The sequence below is a fragment of the Anser anser genome, assembly GCF_964211835.1.
Source record: "Anser anser genome assembly, chromosome: 14".
NCBI classification, from domain to species: Eukaryota; Metazoa; Chordata; class Aves; order Anseriformes; family Anatidae; genus Anser; species Anser anser.
In genome coordinates this window covers 10,096,325-10,112,291 of record NC_139735.1, presented here as the reverse complement: position 1 = coordinate 10,112,291, position 15,967 = coordinate 10,096,325, and the positions used below count along the sequence as shown (strand labels likewise).

General features: G+C 42.4%; 1 protein-coding gene and 1 long non-coding RNA gene across 2 annotated transcripts in view; one reads left to right on the top strand and one right to left on the bottom strand.

The window, feature by feature from the left end:
- Positions 1-15,967, bottom strand: part of LOC310881402 — a 133,844-nt gene that overhangs the window by 3,143 nt on the left and 114,734 nt on the right. Inside the window, exon 2 of the long non-coding RNA XR_014572353.1 lies at positions 10,541-10,583. This is a non-coding gene — a long non-coding RNA (uncharacterized lncRNA). The remainder of the gene's footprint in view (positions 1-10,540; positions 10,584-15,967) is intronic.
- NSG2 (neuronal vesicle trafficking associated 2) overlaps positions 1-15,967 on the top strand; it is a 37,829-nt gene that overhangs the window by 17,622 nt on the left and 4,240 nt on the right. The window lies entirely within an intron of this gene.

Here is a 15,967-nt window from a genome sequence, read left to right as displayed (position 1 = left end):
CAATCTATGAAGTACTTTTCTTCTCACTCTTCTGGTCACTTGGTATGGGAACATTCCCAGGGAACTTTTCCCAAGTTTGTTTTTTTTTTGTGAGCTGTAGCTGCATGACAAAGAAGAGCTAGATCTCTTTGGAAAGTAAGGGACCTTATGAACATGGCAGTGAAATCCACAGATGCCCTTTATTCTGCTTTTTGGATATCTTTTATTGAAGACGCTAATAAATTATTAGACAACTTTCTAGCATGAGCAAGCCAAAGCCAGAATCTAAGCTTATGCGTGCATATTTTTCATCCATCCAGAACAGTACAGATCTGAGATCTTTAATTATTGTAAAGAAGAGACTGTCCCTAGGCAACGGTTCTTATTTCACACTACCTCTTCCAAGAATTTTAGATAGCTTCTGCAACTTGTCACATCTCCTAATAGATGAGAGTATGATTCTCTGTAGCTCAGCACAGAGTGTCCTGGAAGTTTGACCAATTAGGCTTATTCTTCAGCTGGATGAGTCACCCCATACATACTTTATAACAAATGTTTAAATAGTTGTGTGTAGATGGGTTACAAGAAAACGATGTTAAAATAGGGTTGTGGTTGAGCCATCCATACATAAAAGACATTTCTTTTATCATTTGACTCCTCCACAGAGAAGCAATGACAACAGCTTTTCTAAGCTGACTGGCAGCGATTTGTAGATGTTACCTCCTCCAGACTGTTTATACTTTTGGAGTGTGTCCCTCTAGGAAGTGTTTGAACTGCAAAGATCTTTTTTTGCAGTTATAATGCATACCAGGGTTTCTCGGTCTGAAGGGGAATAGTTTCTGGTGTTTGCCTTCCATTTTGCATGTTTTCAAGGCAGTGCATGTTGCCATGCTTTACCATCCAGTAGCGACACCAAGATGGACTAGAAAGGATCTGCAAATGTGATGACTCTCTTGTGTTCCTTTGTGGAGCAATGCATCTAGGTCTGCACAAGTTGAGGTAGGTCTTACTGCTTCTTTTTTGCCAATGATACCCTACATTACAGTTTTGAGAACAACATGCAGGTAACATTAGGTTACATGCAGGTAACATTATTTCAGTGAGTTTCTGCCCTTATTTCTTTTTATCAGTGTTGAAATGAGAATAAATGCACCTTTGCTTTTCAAGCAGATTATCCATTGAATCTAAAGTCTTGTTACTTCTGGAGGACAAGGTTTCCAGTCACTCCCTTTGTCTTCCAACTACTCAGAATAACACAGAAACCAGTCAGAAGCATTGATGTGAGGAGGGGGTTTTTACCTACTGTCTTGACTGTCACTTAGGTGGTTCTTGGGTTCAGGACATCAGCATCCTGCTTAAGAGGAAACAAGCTGGAGAATGGTTGCTAATGGGTCTTTGCACTTCACTTACTCAGACCTCCAGAGTGTCAGTAGGCCTGTGCTAGCCCAGGGTTTGCCCAGATGTATCTGTCTCCTAGTAGTACCGAGGTCTGGGCTCGAGGGGTCTTTCAGCACAGGGTTATTAAAGTTTACAACACAGAGAACTGGGCTGACACATGTAACTGCTTGCCAGCTGCTTGCTTGTGCAAATGGCACTTATGAAGTTCATGTGTAACCAGTTTGACCTCTGTTATTGCTAAATGCCACCAAGTTATCCAATACTGCCCTTCCAGGAAGACGGTGCTTTAATGACCATTAGCTGGGTGATAGTTACCTGCCATAGTTTTATGACTTATCAAGTCTTCCACAATTCTTTCCTTTTTATGGATTTTTTTTTTTTAAAGAAAACTGAAGTTATCAGTCCCTCAGAGCTGGAATAATTAAATCATGTACTTTCTTCGGCAGATCAAGTTGGTAGTGGGTGTATGGGGGAGAAATTGAGATATTTAAGAAGATATTTTCTTGTGAGCAACTTATTTACATGGGAAAAATCCCCTGCAAATATTGATCCCTGCTTCACTGAAGAAGACTGGAAACTTCACTCTTTTTGCCGCAAGTTGGCAAGATTCATTTTCAGAGTCACTGGCTGTGTAATCTGTTCCTGTTGAGTATGCAATGACAATATATTTCTTATCTCTAGATCAACCCTCTCCCCTCCCTCCACCCTGAAACTGCTCTAACGTACAGATCCAATATCCAGTGGATGTAATGATTCAACAGACTTTTCATCAGGTTCTTAAAATATAGTGGAACTCATTCAAATGTTTCTGTTACTGAAATACTCATACTGAAGCAATTATTTTCCTCTGACCTAATGTGAAAGATGTAGAACAAAATCTGTTTGTCTCCAGCCACACCCTACAAAACTGACTATGATGCAAGAACTGTTCATTATCAAAAACAAGCCAGTATCTGAAACACTTGGCTCTTAATTAAGAAAGATTTTTCTGGGCCAGGGCCAGGGCTTGATTTCCTGTTGGTAACAGCTCTGCTGGAATGGAAGATGCTTTCTGTGCTTGCACCACTAGAATGTGACCCATTGAATCCCCAGGGTATTCAGCTGCATCTTGTAGCTGGAGGATCCTCATGTGGCAAGCACTGAAATTCAGAGGGAAAGGAAGGTCCTGGGCTTGTATGCCTGTGGAGGAAGATGATGAGTTTTACTCCTGAGCAGGAGAAGGTCTCGATCACTATTTTTGTAGGTAGGATCTGCTGAGCCATGAGCACTACATGTCTTTTACAGTGTGGTGCAGGGCATTGCTGTGTGGCCTCTGCAGATGTTCTGCCAAATGACTTCACCTTGAGCATCGCTTTGAGAAATGCATCATTTCCCTGAATGCATATATTTATCTACCTGTCCATCCTGCCCTTAGTTTTAAAGGGCATATCATCATTGCAGATGGGTAGATGATAATTCTTCCTTGCTCTGCTGCTCCTTCTGAAAATGTTGCATTCCTCTTTTTCTGCTCCCCCCCCCCCCATTTCCCAAACTCACTTTCCAGCCTGATCCTGCAAATTTCTCCACAGGATGTTCTGCTTCCACCTGTAGGCTACTGCTTTATGCTCATGGTTCTTCCTCTAACCTGCAAAGGAATGAATCCCAGGAAAATAGCATGGGGCATTTCATCGTGCCCATTCAATAGCTAAATAAAATTAAAGGTTCCTTCAATTGTTAAGTTACCACAGGGCAGGAATAACTCATGGAGAAAGGGCTTCTCTGAATGCGAGCAGGACAATTTTCCTTACTGCTTTTTAATACTAACAAAACAATGTTACCATGGTGACTGCCACATCACATCAGTAATCAGGAAGATGCAGAGTGGCTGCTGAAAGATCCCATTACACTGACTAATGCGAGTGGTGCTTGAGGGAGGGAACACGCTCTAACACACAGAGATTTTTCTCACTTTAGTGGTAATTGCTAATGTGGCTGAGATGTTTCCAGGCTGCGCAGCTCTCGGATGGGCTGTGTGATCCTGGAGAGCAAGGGACAAAGTGGAGGAAAATTGGAAAGGGGGCAGTTACGGAAGAGCACGTGAGCACTGACAATAGCATTTGGGGGTCTTATTGCACTGGCACCAGCACAGGGGATGCTCTGTGGGTTCCTGTTGAGCCTTGTATTCAAAGAGGGGCTTGTGGAAGACTTCACCTGTCTTCTCCAGACAGTGATGGAGTGACTTATCTCTGGAGCCTGAGCTTTGGGGTGGCTTTGGAGGTTGAATATTTTTCACTGCAGTGCAGAGGCTCATGGTTTCTCCTTATTCACAAATCCACTGCCTGGCCTTGTGTCTACTTATATCTGATGCAAACCAGCACCTGCATGGATTCAGACCCTCACTTGTGGTGTGTATAAAAGGAAATGAGAAATGTGGCTCATCATCTTTCTGCCTCAGCTCAGCAATCATTCTTCTCCTCCTCTGGCTGTAATAGGAATAGAAGAGGCTAGGTCATATCTGTCCTAGCTAGCCTCACAGCTTGCATGGAGATAGATTGATGGAGCCATTTGTGATCATCAGTGACAATTCAGAGCTGTGAGGATGAGCTGAGTGTGGATTTGTGGCTCTGCTGGTAGAAAACAGGTATTTCTGATCACATTCTAGGTATGGTACTATAAACCCTGCAAGTTTTCCATTCTCCTGTCTGGGTAAAAGTCTGAGATTTTTATGAAAGTTTCTAGCTAAGACCTTGCTTTCTGGTAGAGGTTAGATCCGAAGAAAGCTAGAAAGAGTTTCCATGTCTGAAACACACAAAAGACAAGTATATTTTGATTTAACTAGGATGCTCTGTAAGACCAGGCTGAGAACTACCTACAAAATAAAGAAAAAAAAAAAAAGAAAAAGATATGGCTTTTGTATGAAATGGATCATTCCTTAACATATGTTATTGTTTTGTATTCTTTGTTAGACACACACACTCACTCTTTTGCAAAGTTAGAAAAAACACCTGAAATATATATTTTTTGCCACCTGTGAGCACTGACAGAATAATCAGCTGAAGAGAATTTTTCAGGGTTATTTTTTTTCTTTAATTGATTTTTTGGAGAGGAAAAAAAAGCTAATTGCTATGCAGAAACTGTCTAAAAATGGAAGTCACAGAGAGTATTCACATGACTAAAAGCTTGTGAGGTAGACCTGCTGAATCTGGATTTTCTAAACTGTGTTGTATTGGAGGAAAAAAGGAGTTACAGAGCAAAAGAAAGAGAAACCTCAGCTGACCCTTTTCTTTGGAACAAAATGCATGACAAAGATTTTCATAAGGGACTGCAGGGAGTAATTCTGCTAATTACAAAAAGAAATCGCAGCTTCCATTTAATTCAAATGATTTCTTACATTGCATCTTTGTCTTCAACAACACAATGCCATGGTACCTTCTGGTATCTCTGCTGCCCCACAGTAAACCCTATTTGTTGTGTGATTTTCTTGTCAGCATTTGAGATGGAATGAAAGATGCTTAACGCTAGTTTGGCTATTGTAGCAAAAGAGGATGGAATGGAGAGGGAAGAGATTTCAGCTGACTGAATCCAAGGCAAAGTTTATTGACTGTTGTGAAGTGCATTTGGAATATTGCAGCCAAACCACAGAATGCTAAAAAAAAAATAATCAGGGAAGTGAAATGCTTCACTCATATATATTTTTTCCATGTAATGTTTTAATACTCTCTATTTATAAAGCAGCATGGGCTGCTGATTGAATGTTAAACAGACCTGAGCTCCCTCTTGTTAGTACTTGCAGATGTATTAAGCCTGTTGGGCCACATCCACAGTTAATGGAACTGGCCTCATGCCTTTGAAGGGATCATAATCAGCAAGATTATTCATTTTTGTTGTTTGTTTTTAAAAGAGTAGCTTTTATAAGTCATTTGCAGCAATAAAGCTTCACATTTCTAATTTAAAATAGAAAGGCTTTTAATTCATAAGTTACCTAGGGAACACTTAGCTCTCCAAGTCCTCACTCTGTCCTTGTCTGAAGCACCCACATAATAGGAATAAGTTTTTTAAGATAAATGGGTGTACTGGACCATGAATGCTGCCATATTATTAGCTTTATTTCCTGACCCATGATGATAGACATAGATGCTGAAGTGCATGTGATTATTTTGACCTTTTTGAAGGAACAAACTTTCAATTGATTTTTTTTAACCACAAGGGTGCACTGAATGAATATGTTTCAATATGTGCAAGCTTGACCTTCTGTGGGACTGGGGAGTGGAAGGGGAAAGTTATCTTGTTCCCTGATGTATAAAGAGCTTAAACTGTTCCAGGCATTTTTAAATCCAGTCTCCCGTTGTGGTGGCTAATGTGGAAAATGGTAGTGTCACACGTAAAATCAAAATACAGAAAAAAGATTGGAGAGGCAAATACACAGGAAAATGTGCCTGGAGGAATACCATTTTGTGCCTTAGCCTTAATACGTCAATACTGAAAGGTTTGCTTCAAGAATTGTCCTGTATGTCCTGCCCAAAAGGGATATTTTGTAAAGGAAACAGACCTCAGATTTTCATTAGAGCCTGCCCAATTCTCAGCTGTGGGATGGTGTCAGTGCTTGGGTGGTTTTGCAGACGGGGGCCCAGAGAAGGCCAAGGTTTTGGAGACAAAGATGCTTGCAGCTTTGGGTGGATCTTGTAGAGGGTCTGTGAGTACCAGCGGTACTCCAGCAAGCGATGGAGCTGGACCTGAGTGAGTGCCAGGTCTCACAGAAAGCTGGTAGTGGAACAAGGAACAAAACCAGCTTTTCCCAAATCTGTTGCCATGTGCTAATCCCTGGACCTGTTCTTACTCGAGCTCCTAGTACTTTCCCTGTGCCAAATCCAGTGGAGGGAAGCAGGGAGAAGGGAAGATTTTGCATGCGTGAGACTCTTCAGAGGTTGAGTCTTGGCAGGCAAAGGGTAGGCAAGGAGACATTTTATTGATGACTTGATTTATTTTGTATTCCTGTTAATGCATTTAAAAAGGGTTCTTGATGAGCTGAGGCATCCATTGTCATGTTCTGCTTGCAATGACCGGAGGAAATGTCACATCCAGGACTTTGCACAATGCAATGGGAAATTGCAGTACGTCACTGTGGAGGGGCTAGCTGTGGAGATGATGTGGCTGTCTACTACAATCCCATTAATTGGATTAAAAATGGGAAAAAAAAATAAAATCTCAAACTATTAATCTGAAAGGAAGCCTCTTCCAGAATTGCTCAGATCGTGTTTCCATGAAATGGCGTACCATTTTGTGAATAGGACCATGGGCTTGGGAAGAAAAGCACCATTACAAGCAGTGGTTCAGCCCACTTTTTTATTTTTGTGTGTTTGCTTCTCTGTTATGTTCTTCTGAAGGGATCAGAGTAATACAAATGAGAAGGGAAGGCTCATGTGGTTGAAAAAGGGAAAAAAAATCTTGTAGGAGGAGGGGAAAAAGACATTTTAACACCTTTATGTTCTGCCCAAAAGACCATGTATTTATTTGGTGTTCCCAAAAGCAATTGTATAGCATCTCAATATACCAGTCTATTCCGAGCATAAAGGACTGTGCTTCTCCTGCTGTAAGGAGAAGGGCTTTACATTTTAACAGAAAGAGCTCAAAATATGACTTTGTTTGCACCACTGCGGCTCATGAAGAAGTCATCCAGTCTTCTGCACACATAACATGGTTTGAATGCTAAAAATCTGTGTGTCATGTGTAACATGGGACATGTTGGAAAGTTCTTGTTGTTAGCAGGCAAAAAACCCTGTTTGGTTTGTCTTCCAATAAACTTATATTAAGGTAACAGATGAAACATTTTTAATGGCAGTAAATGGCAGAAAAGAAAAAGCAAAACAAATGGAGCTTTTTATTTACCTAAGTGGAAATTCACTAATATTCAACAGTTGAAGCATCCTCATTGAAAATGGCATTTCAGAGCTTCCATAAGGAACAGGGGCTTGTAAACTGAGCCATGAATTTTCCATTCAAGGGGTTTAACTTGGCACAGAAAGGCATCATGCAGACCGCAGCTGGCACCAGGCACAGTTAAAAAGATCTGAGGCTATTAGTGCCTAAACAGCCACTAGAAATTATATTACATGATGGAGACTGGCTAATATAATTGAGCCAGCTAGTTATTGTGCACATAATTTAATTATTTGACAAATTGCTTAGAAACATGGTGTTCTTGTTCCACACTCGTGCTGCACTCACAGCTTTACAAGGCACAGAGCAGAGGAATTGCTGGTGGGTACCTAGCCATCTCAGCAGATAGATGCTTCTTTTAAAGATTTGCAAACATGAAGAGGTTCACAGGAGGGGATGTGGTGGAGTGGTGTATGGAAAAATGGGTAGAGCCAAAAAGGACATGGTGGAGATAGCAAACTGGCTTGGAGATAACTAATGATTTTTCAAGTGGATGCCTTTGGAGCTTAGGGTAGTTGGAGAGATGACCCTCTCTTTTCTATGTCCTTTCCCTGTAAATCCTTTGTATTTTGATTGTTGGGCTGTGTGGACTGAAGGAAACCCATAAAATAATGGAACAGATGTGAGATGGTTTTGCACCCCAAGATTATAACATCCTCCTGGCTGGTGTTCAGTGGTCTTAGGAGAATTGGGGCCAAGTTGTTTTATGGTTATGGATTCTAAGATACAGGTGTAAAAATCCAAACCCCAAAGCTTCATGTAAAAAGCCATGTAGCATGAAGGAGTATTTTCCCATAGTTTTGACAAAGCATCTCTTAAAGGCTACTTGAGAATCTGGACACCATCCGGAATAAAGCTGTGCTGTTATAATGAAGGACAAATCCTACATCTTCTTGAACAGCACCAGGAAAATAAAGACCCAATTGTGCCACATTTTTTTCCTCTTAGCCTTTCAAAATTCAGAGGTTAAGCTGTTCTCAGAAAATCAGCAAAACCAGCAACTTATTACAAAAAGGTTGTTATAAATCAAGACTGAAATGCCGTTTTCGAAGAAGTGTAGCCAAATGAGTTTTACTGGCGGAGCAGATCAGTCTGTGTAATGGGGTGCAGTGCCCTACACTGCCTTGGCTGAGTCTAGACAGTGGAGAAACTCTTCTTGGGGTCCATCTGAGTAACCTGTCACCTAGTGGCTCCCTCTGTGCCTATGTTTGTTTTTTCTTACAGGATTCAGATTTTGGGATGGTTCATATTTGAATTTCATCTAGACTTACAGGTGGGAGGCAGCCAGGATAGACATCTGAATCTGGAGCTGGGACGTGCTCCAGAGTCTTTCACTTTAGGTGTAGCTTTCATGTCAAGATTTAATGTTGTCAATCTTACATCTAATTATCGGATAAAAGAAGTTATGGAATGAAGGGAAAAAAGTTGCTCTCCTAAATTTTTCACTGTCAGGCATAAATTGTTATAACGAGATCATGAGCATATGATAGTGTAGTGAGATGCCCTTGGAGCTCAAAAATTTCTACTGAGCAGCAGGAGCTCTGGGACTGGCTCACTGGCAAATTGATTGATGATTTTGCGATTTTATTCTAGGTTGTTAACTAGGTTGTCAATGGGTTGAGAGATTTCCAGGTGGGATGGCATTAGCATAAACTACTGAAAGAGCCTTGTAGCTTTTCCAAGCATAGCTCTTACACCCTCGTATGAAAATAATCTTGATGGAATTTCTGCCATTTTTGTTTACAACAAATTTTGCCTCATTCGGAGGCAAAATTACTTTACAAAGAAAAAAACTAAAAACAACAGAATTTCTTCAGCTGAATTGCCTATTAAAGGTCATGAAATTTCCCAATACCCAGCAACACTGAGTGTATCCTGGAGAGCCAGACATGGCATCTGCAGTGGCATTGTTTCCGGACAAACTTGACTGCAAAGACAGTGAGACTGCAGTGCAGGAATGGACGGAGGCATCTGGCTCCCAAGGTCCCCTATTTCCATCACAGCTGATAAGATTAGGAAAACAGTGGAGAATTTCCAGGGATTTTTCCATGGTAAATAATCTTTACCCAGGAATTAAGCTCAGATCTTCTTGACAGTAGCACACCACTCTGTGCACTCTGAGAGCATTAACTCTTCTCTGGGTGCTGCTTGTCTGGACAGTTCTGTAGATAGCAGTGCTTTTCCTGGCTGTGGCTTCTTCCTGGCTGCTGTCTTAAGCATATATAAGCATATATTTTGAGTGCTCTGGGCAGTGGGAAAGGTATCCAGAGTCAAACAGCTATGTGCCAGGTTTAGAAAAAAACAGATATCATGTTTGATGATATCCAAGTCCTATCCAAGTGGATGAAAAGCTGTGCTCTCTAACCTCATACACCAATTGCATGAGCACTGGAGAGATTTTCTGCAGCTTTCTTCAGACAGATTGATAGAGATCATGTTGTCTGTTTGCATTCTGAGAGCTGCTCCATTTTTGTGACAAATGGAGGATGGATTTAAACACCTGGACACCTGAGGCTTGTGCAAACAGCAGGAGGTTCTTGCTGAGTTCCTCCAAAGCTGGACTCGGTGCAGCTGTTTTCCCCCCAGAGAAATGGCAGCACAGTGATCTTCAGAATGGATTTCAGGCAGCAGATGACAAGGCTGCTGCCTGAGCACGGGCTGTGATAGGACTGAGCCTTAGTGTTGGAGCACTGGAATTGCAGGGCTGTACTAGACGAGCTGCCCTTCTGAGTTGGAAACCCAGTTTAGTGACCCAGAACCAGAAATGTCAGAGCAATGTAGGAAAGCCCAGAATGGACCATTTCTTACCCCTCTGAAGACACCTACAGATGGTGCTGAATTACTACTGCAGTGTAGGAAAATAAAGGAGATTTAGACATTCAGCTGCTTTTGTGGGTCTAGATCTGACTGACTGGTTCAATTTATCAAATTTGGGAACTTGGTGGGGCTGTTCCTTTTGTTTTATTGAGCCCTAGCTTAAGCCATGTGGAGGATCTCCATATAAATGCCTAATCTTTCTCGAATCTTACTGAGCTCCCTCTGCTGACCATATTGTACAGAGCAAATCTTTTAGATTAATTATGACTGTGTTTTGAATTAGAAAAAACAGACCTTTCTTTCCTCAGTAGGACAGTTTTGTAGAACATAGTTTTCTGTGTCTCATTGTGAGATGGCTTGCATTTGAATGCTCATGTTCTTTTCTCTCCCTAACCATTTTTTTATTTTTTATTTTATTTTTTTTTACTACCTTTATGCTGAGTCCTCACAGGGTGTGACATCATCAGCAGAGCCTGTGGGGAAAAAAAAAAAAAAAAAGGTGGAATGAGAAGCCCTGACACCAGAGCCATGATTATAAGTTATATTCCTCTAGCTGGTAATGCAAGTAATATGTGGCTTATGTGGAAAAAAAACCCACACCCCCGCAACTCACCAGCACAGGTTGGATGCTGAATACTAACAGAGAGCAGTCTGCATCCAGTCCCCACTGGGAAAAAAAATATTTGTCAACTCAGTTCAAACAGTGCATAAATTTGAGGGAGCTGCCATCTGCTGACAGCCCCTTCCCCCACCTGCACTGCCTGAAAAATGTTCCTTATGAATATTTGCTCTATGCAGTAGTAACCCCATCAGCCTCAGCTCAGGATCTGCCTTTCTCTGCTTCCTTTTTTTTTTTTTATTTTTCCCCGGTATGTCCAGAGGATGTAGATTTCCCAGGACTCTTAAGGCTCTTCACTGCTCTGCGTGGCAGTCAGTACCAGCCCAATGCCAGTGTGTGGCTCTCTGCGGGCTCGGTGGCTCAGCAGGTCACCAGTAGGGCTGGCAAACCCCCCTGTGCAAGTCAAAGCCCTTAAGGCTTGGGTTTTGGAGGGACCTGCTGCTCTTTGATCTTGTTGATTCCCATAGGGAATGAAGGGTGCGTATCCTCTCTGCAAACTAAGGCCACAGAATGGATATTTTTTTTGGCTAAGAATAATACAAATTTGGAAGACAATATGGAATAAAAATGTAGAAGGGAAGTGGCTATTAAGGAATGCCCTGCTGTTTGGATGTGGCATTGTTCTCTGGTTTGCTTTTAAATGAGGCTTTTTCACTGCAGCTAGAGTGGAAAAAAGGAAATTTTTGAGGCAAAAAATAATAATGGGCAGTCGCTGAAATCAAAGAGAACAGGAGAGATACTTCAACGGGCAGTACGAAAAGCCAGGTTGACAGGAACACTGCTAACACCATTACAATTTATCATCTCACTGGAGCAAAACCTAGTGGCAAACATGTCCTGTTGCTTGATGAGAGTGGGTTTTTTTTTATTTATTTTTTAATCTGTGCTGTTGTGAAAATGCAGTATGTGCTTCATCTATGGAAGGATGGGGAAGAACTGAGCTAAGTGCGCTCTTCTTGATGAGCAAATGAAATCAGCCTTCATCGAAGTCAGGGGCCTTAGATCAAGCCTTTTTCCATGTTTTCTGGTGGATGGGGAGTTCCTCAGTGTGGTAGTGATGTTCTCTCTGCAGCACTCCCTTCCTAAGGGAGCCTTTGGGAGCTGTATATGACTTTGGGGAAGGGGTGGGCAAATCCTGCCCTCCAGCTACCCACTCGAGCAGTCACACGTGACAGATTCATGCCTGCGGCACTTCGAGGTTTTATCTGCTCACTAAATTTTATTTCCCCTCTGTGAGTGTTTATATTGCTTAGGGACTGCCAAGGTTCATGTTATTCATAAAAAAAAAAAAAAAGTGGAGGTTTATTAGGTATTGCAGCCCTGTGATTCTTTGGTGTTTGAATGCTAATGAAGTATTCCCTGGAATAGAGGTGGATCTTAGCTCTGGCTTGGCGAAATATCTGGGGGTGGTTTTTTTTCCCTTCCCTTTCCTCTGGGTTTTAACATCTTACATGACATTTCATCCTAGAGCAATTTTACACTATGTATCATCATGTGTAATATTGTGTCACACTGTAATTTTGCAAGTGCGTGAAGCGGCAGGAGGGAGGTGAGAATGGGCTCAATTACACCCGGGAGGGAGGGGAAAGCTCAGCGGAAGGGACCTGCTCCCAGGAGGTAATGAATTGGGTGTCAGCACTTTGCTGGAACAGAGCGCCAGAGCAGAGGGGCATTTATTATTTTTAGGTGCTCAGTGGGCAGACAAGATGAAAGGAACCAGTCAAATCACATTACTAATGGTCATTTCCATAGGCTGTGCGTGTACAGGGGATTTAACAAAAAAAGGGACATTCGTTCTTGCTCCAGACAGCTCAGTTCTTTCCATTTTTCAAGGCTAAAGGAAAAACGTGGCCATTTTATCTGGCTCAGAATGAGAAGCATTTAAAGCCACTTTCGTGGCAGCTCATGGGGAAGGCAGACAGATTTGTTCTGGGTGAGGGAGACATCCCACAGCCAACGGGACATTCCCCTTTCACATCCTCTTTAGGTGCAGTCAGCCCCATTTGGAGGAAACTGTGATGAAGAGGAGGAGGAGGAAGGTGCCATGCAGACATTAGGGCAGGAGGAATTGTGTGCACAGGGTGTGCAACCTGCAGGTGTGCATCTCTTGCTAGCCCTTGTGATGAAGGCTGTATTTGCTAAAGAAAGCTAGAGGATGAACACCTTCATATTTCTCAGAAACGAGAGGTACTTCCTCACTGAGTTATGCCCTATGCATTCCTGGGTGGTATTTGGTGTAATTTCAGCTCACTTTGTCTCTTCCTTTGATGTGAGCCCAAGTTTTTTTCTCCAGGTTAACCCAAGCAAGATTTCTTCATTCACTGTACATTGTAATTACAGCAAACCAAACTGGAGAGCTGAGCATTTCTTACTTGCTGAATTTGTAGCCAGGACTGCCCTCTAAACACTGGATTTGGTAGACCAAGGTGTATGTCTTGCTTTAGTGCCTTCAAACTAACCTCAAAGGAGACCTGTGTCATTGTCATCTTTGCATTACTACTTAAACTGTTACGAGAGGAGGTACTAGGCCTACTATGCTCCTCTTTTAAATGGAGAAGAGTTGATGGACATTTATTTTACAGAGGGAAATGCTCTTCCACATTGGCCTGCCAGAGCTGGGTCTTTCAGGAGAAGGATCTTTTTTGCAGCTCTGCTGTTGGATAAGGTTGAGTGTTGTCATACATAATCCAGGAATTCTCTCCTTTTGACTATACTTCTTCAAAGTGACATTTTTTCATTTCTTTCAGGTGTAGTATGACTTCTCTTGGGGGCAGAAATCATGGAAAATTCTATTTCCACCTCCTTTGAATCCAACTGAGGCTTCTACCTCTTCACTCCTATGAAAAGGGACATGGCTTCCCTGGGTTGGGAACCCATGGGCTACAATAAAACTGGTCTGAAATATTTCCATTCAAACTTGCAGGCAAATGTGCCTTGCTGGAGAGGAGGTAGAGCCCATATTTTTTTGGTCAGACTACTGAAATTCATACAACTGTACTTTTTTACCAGCTACCTCTTCAGCACACCAGGACTCTCTTACACGTGTTTTCTGATGAGATCCAGCAGTAAGTGCTTCTCCTCCTACGGCTGCCTTATGCTTAATTGACCCATTTTGCAGCAGATTAGGCCCCAAGGAGGAGGTTAATTTGGGCAGTCATCCTAAAAGGAGAGTCAGGGCTGCAGTGAACTGGTCACCACTGGAACAGCCCATTAGCCCCAGTCTTACCCAATCATCGTACCCTTTTACACTTTTATTCTAAGATATTCTGACTTAACAATGAATTTATGAATTTCTCTTGCTAGATATAATCTTCATACCTCTCTCTCCTGAGTTTTGAACTGTATGTGTTGGGTCAGATTTGACATCATACGTGAAGATTTAAATTCACTCTTTTTATTTTTATTTTTTTTTGGTCTTAAAAGAGACACCAAGATTGTGGTTCTGGATCTTCCAGCATTGGCTAGGGTTGATTTAGCTTCTCTAAGAAATAGTCCCAATGTGCTACGTGCGTAGGAATACATCTCACCAGGCAGTGCAGGATGGATGAGGGAGAGAAGTCCCTTCCTGCACTGCAAGCAATTACGGTGGCCCCTTTGAGTCTGTGCAGGGACTGCATATCTTACAGGTTCTCAGAATTACAGCTATGTTAATGACCAAAGGAGAGAATTTGAGCAAAATTCAGTGTGAACTAATATTAAGCAATTAATATATTTTATTGATATATAATATTGTTGTTATATTAGTACTACTATACTGATGAATTCTGAGATGTGTCCAGCTTATTCTTTATTACCTGCTGTTCCTGACAAGCTTAATCACTATACTACAGGAATTATCTCTGAATTTCCCCACTTTCTACCATGGCCAATCAATCTCCTATACAATTTCTGCCTGTACCTACTATTGAATTTCCTTGGACACCTGTACAAGAAAATAAAGATAATTGTGACATAATTTTAACAACAAAAAGAGGTAGGGTGGAACAATAGCTGAATAACTAGATAGAAATGAAAAAAGCATTGCTTTTCCTTGCTAGGGCAGTAAGAGATAATGATTGTCTTTCATACAGGTGGAGGCAGCCATGATATTGAGGAGAGGGCATACTTTGGAGGTCTGTTTTGGTTATGAGGATAAGCAGATGCATGGTACGGTGGGAACGTGCCTGCAGGCAGGGGTGTTAGCCAGTGGTAAGCAGGCAGTCCCTTCCTGGTCCTACCGTTGTGGTTCTCCAAGTGGACCGGTTTTGATGTGACGAAGGAGAATTTGCAGCCCTCGGCTCAGCTGCTGGTGCTGTGGTGCAAAAGTGGGGTTCAGGGGCACACAGATTGAAGCTAGGGGTAGGCAAAAGCCTCATTAATCCCCGTCCCTCCTGTAAATCCATGCCTCAGTATTTTGCTGTAGCAATTTCCTGAGCGAAAGCTCCCACACAGGCTCATAGACACGGGGACATTGCGGCACCTTCTCCGTGCAGGCAAACCTCCTGTACGATCCTGGCTGCTGGTGTGCAGTGCCTGCGAGCCGGGGGAAGCTGCTGAGCTGCCTCTGCTCACTGCCCACGCTGCTGGCTGTGCAGCAGTCTTAAATGATCCTCTATTGCTGTTCCCACCCTCATCATCTCAGTAAGTGAGTTCATTTGATTATGAGCCCCAGTTTGCATGGTAACACTGAAGCCCCAGGGATTATGATTTTTTCATGTCAATCCGGATCAGTGTGAGACAGCAGTCTCAACAGGATGGGTTGCTGTAATTTAAGCAGTAAAAGTCCAGAGCCTTTTACATGGCATTTGCTGAATTACCAGCTGGAACCAAGAAAGCTTTGAGGAAGGAAAGAATGGAGATGGGGCTGGTACTCATCCAGGTGTTCAAACCAAAATATACACCCAAGTGCAACTTCCCTGATGGGATGATTATGAACTTGAACCTCTTCCTAGATGAACAAGAGTGCATTTGGGACTCTTACTCAGTCCTGAGGGAGGACACAAGTTTTAGCTCAGCTACAACCAAGGGTCAGGGCTTCAATCCAGACATCCGAATGGGGACAGCAAACTAGCTGTTAAGTGAACAATCCATGAGGGACCTGGAAGAACTGGAAGAAGGGAGCTGCAACAAAGAAACAGAATGGTGCAGCCTGCTTGGGAGTGAGGAGAGGGAGTACTTGGGCCTGTTTGTGTCCGGTAACTCCAGCACTGAGATCTGGAATGCTTACAGAGACAGCGGCCACAATGCCTGCGTGCCTGC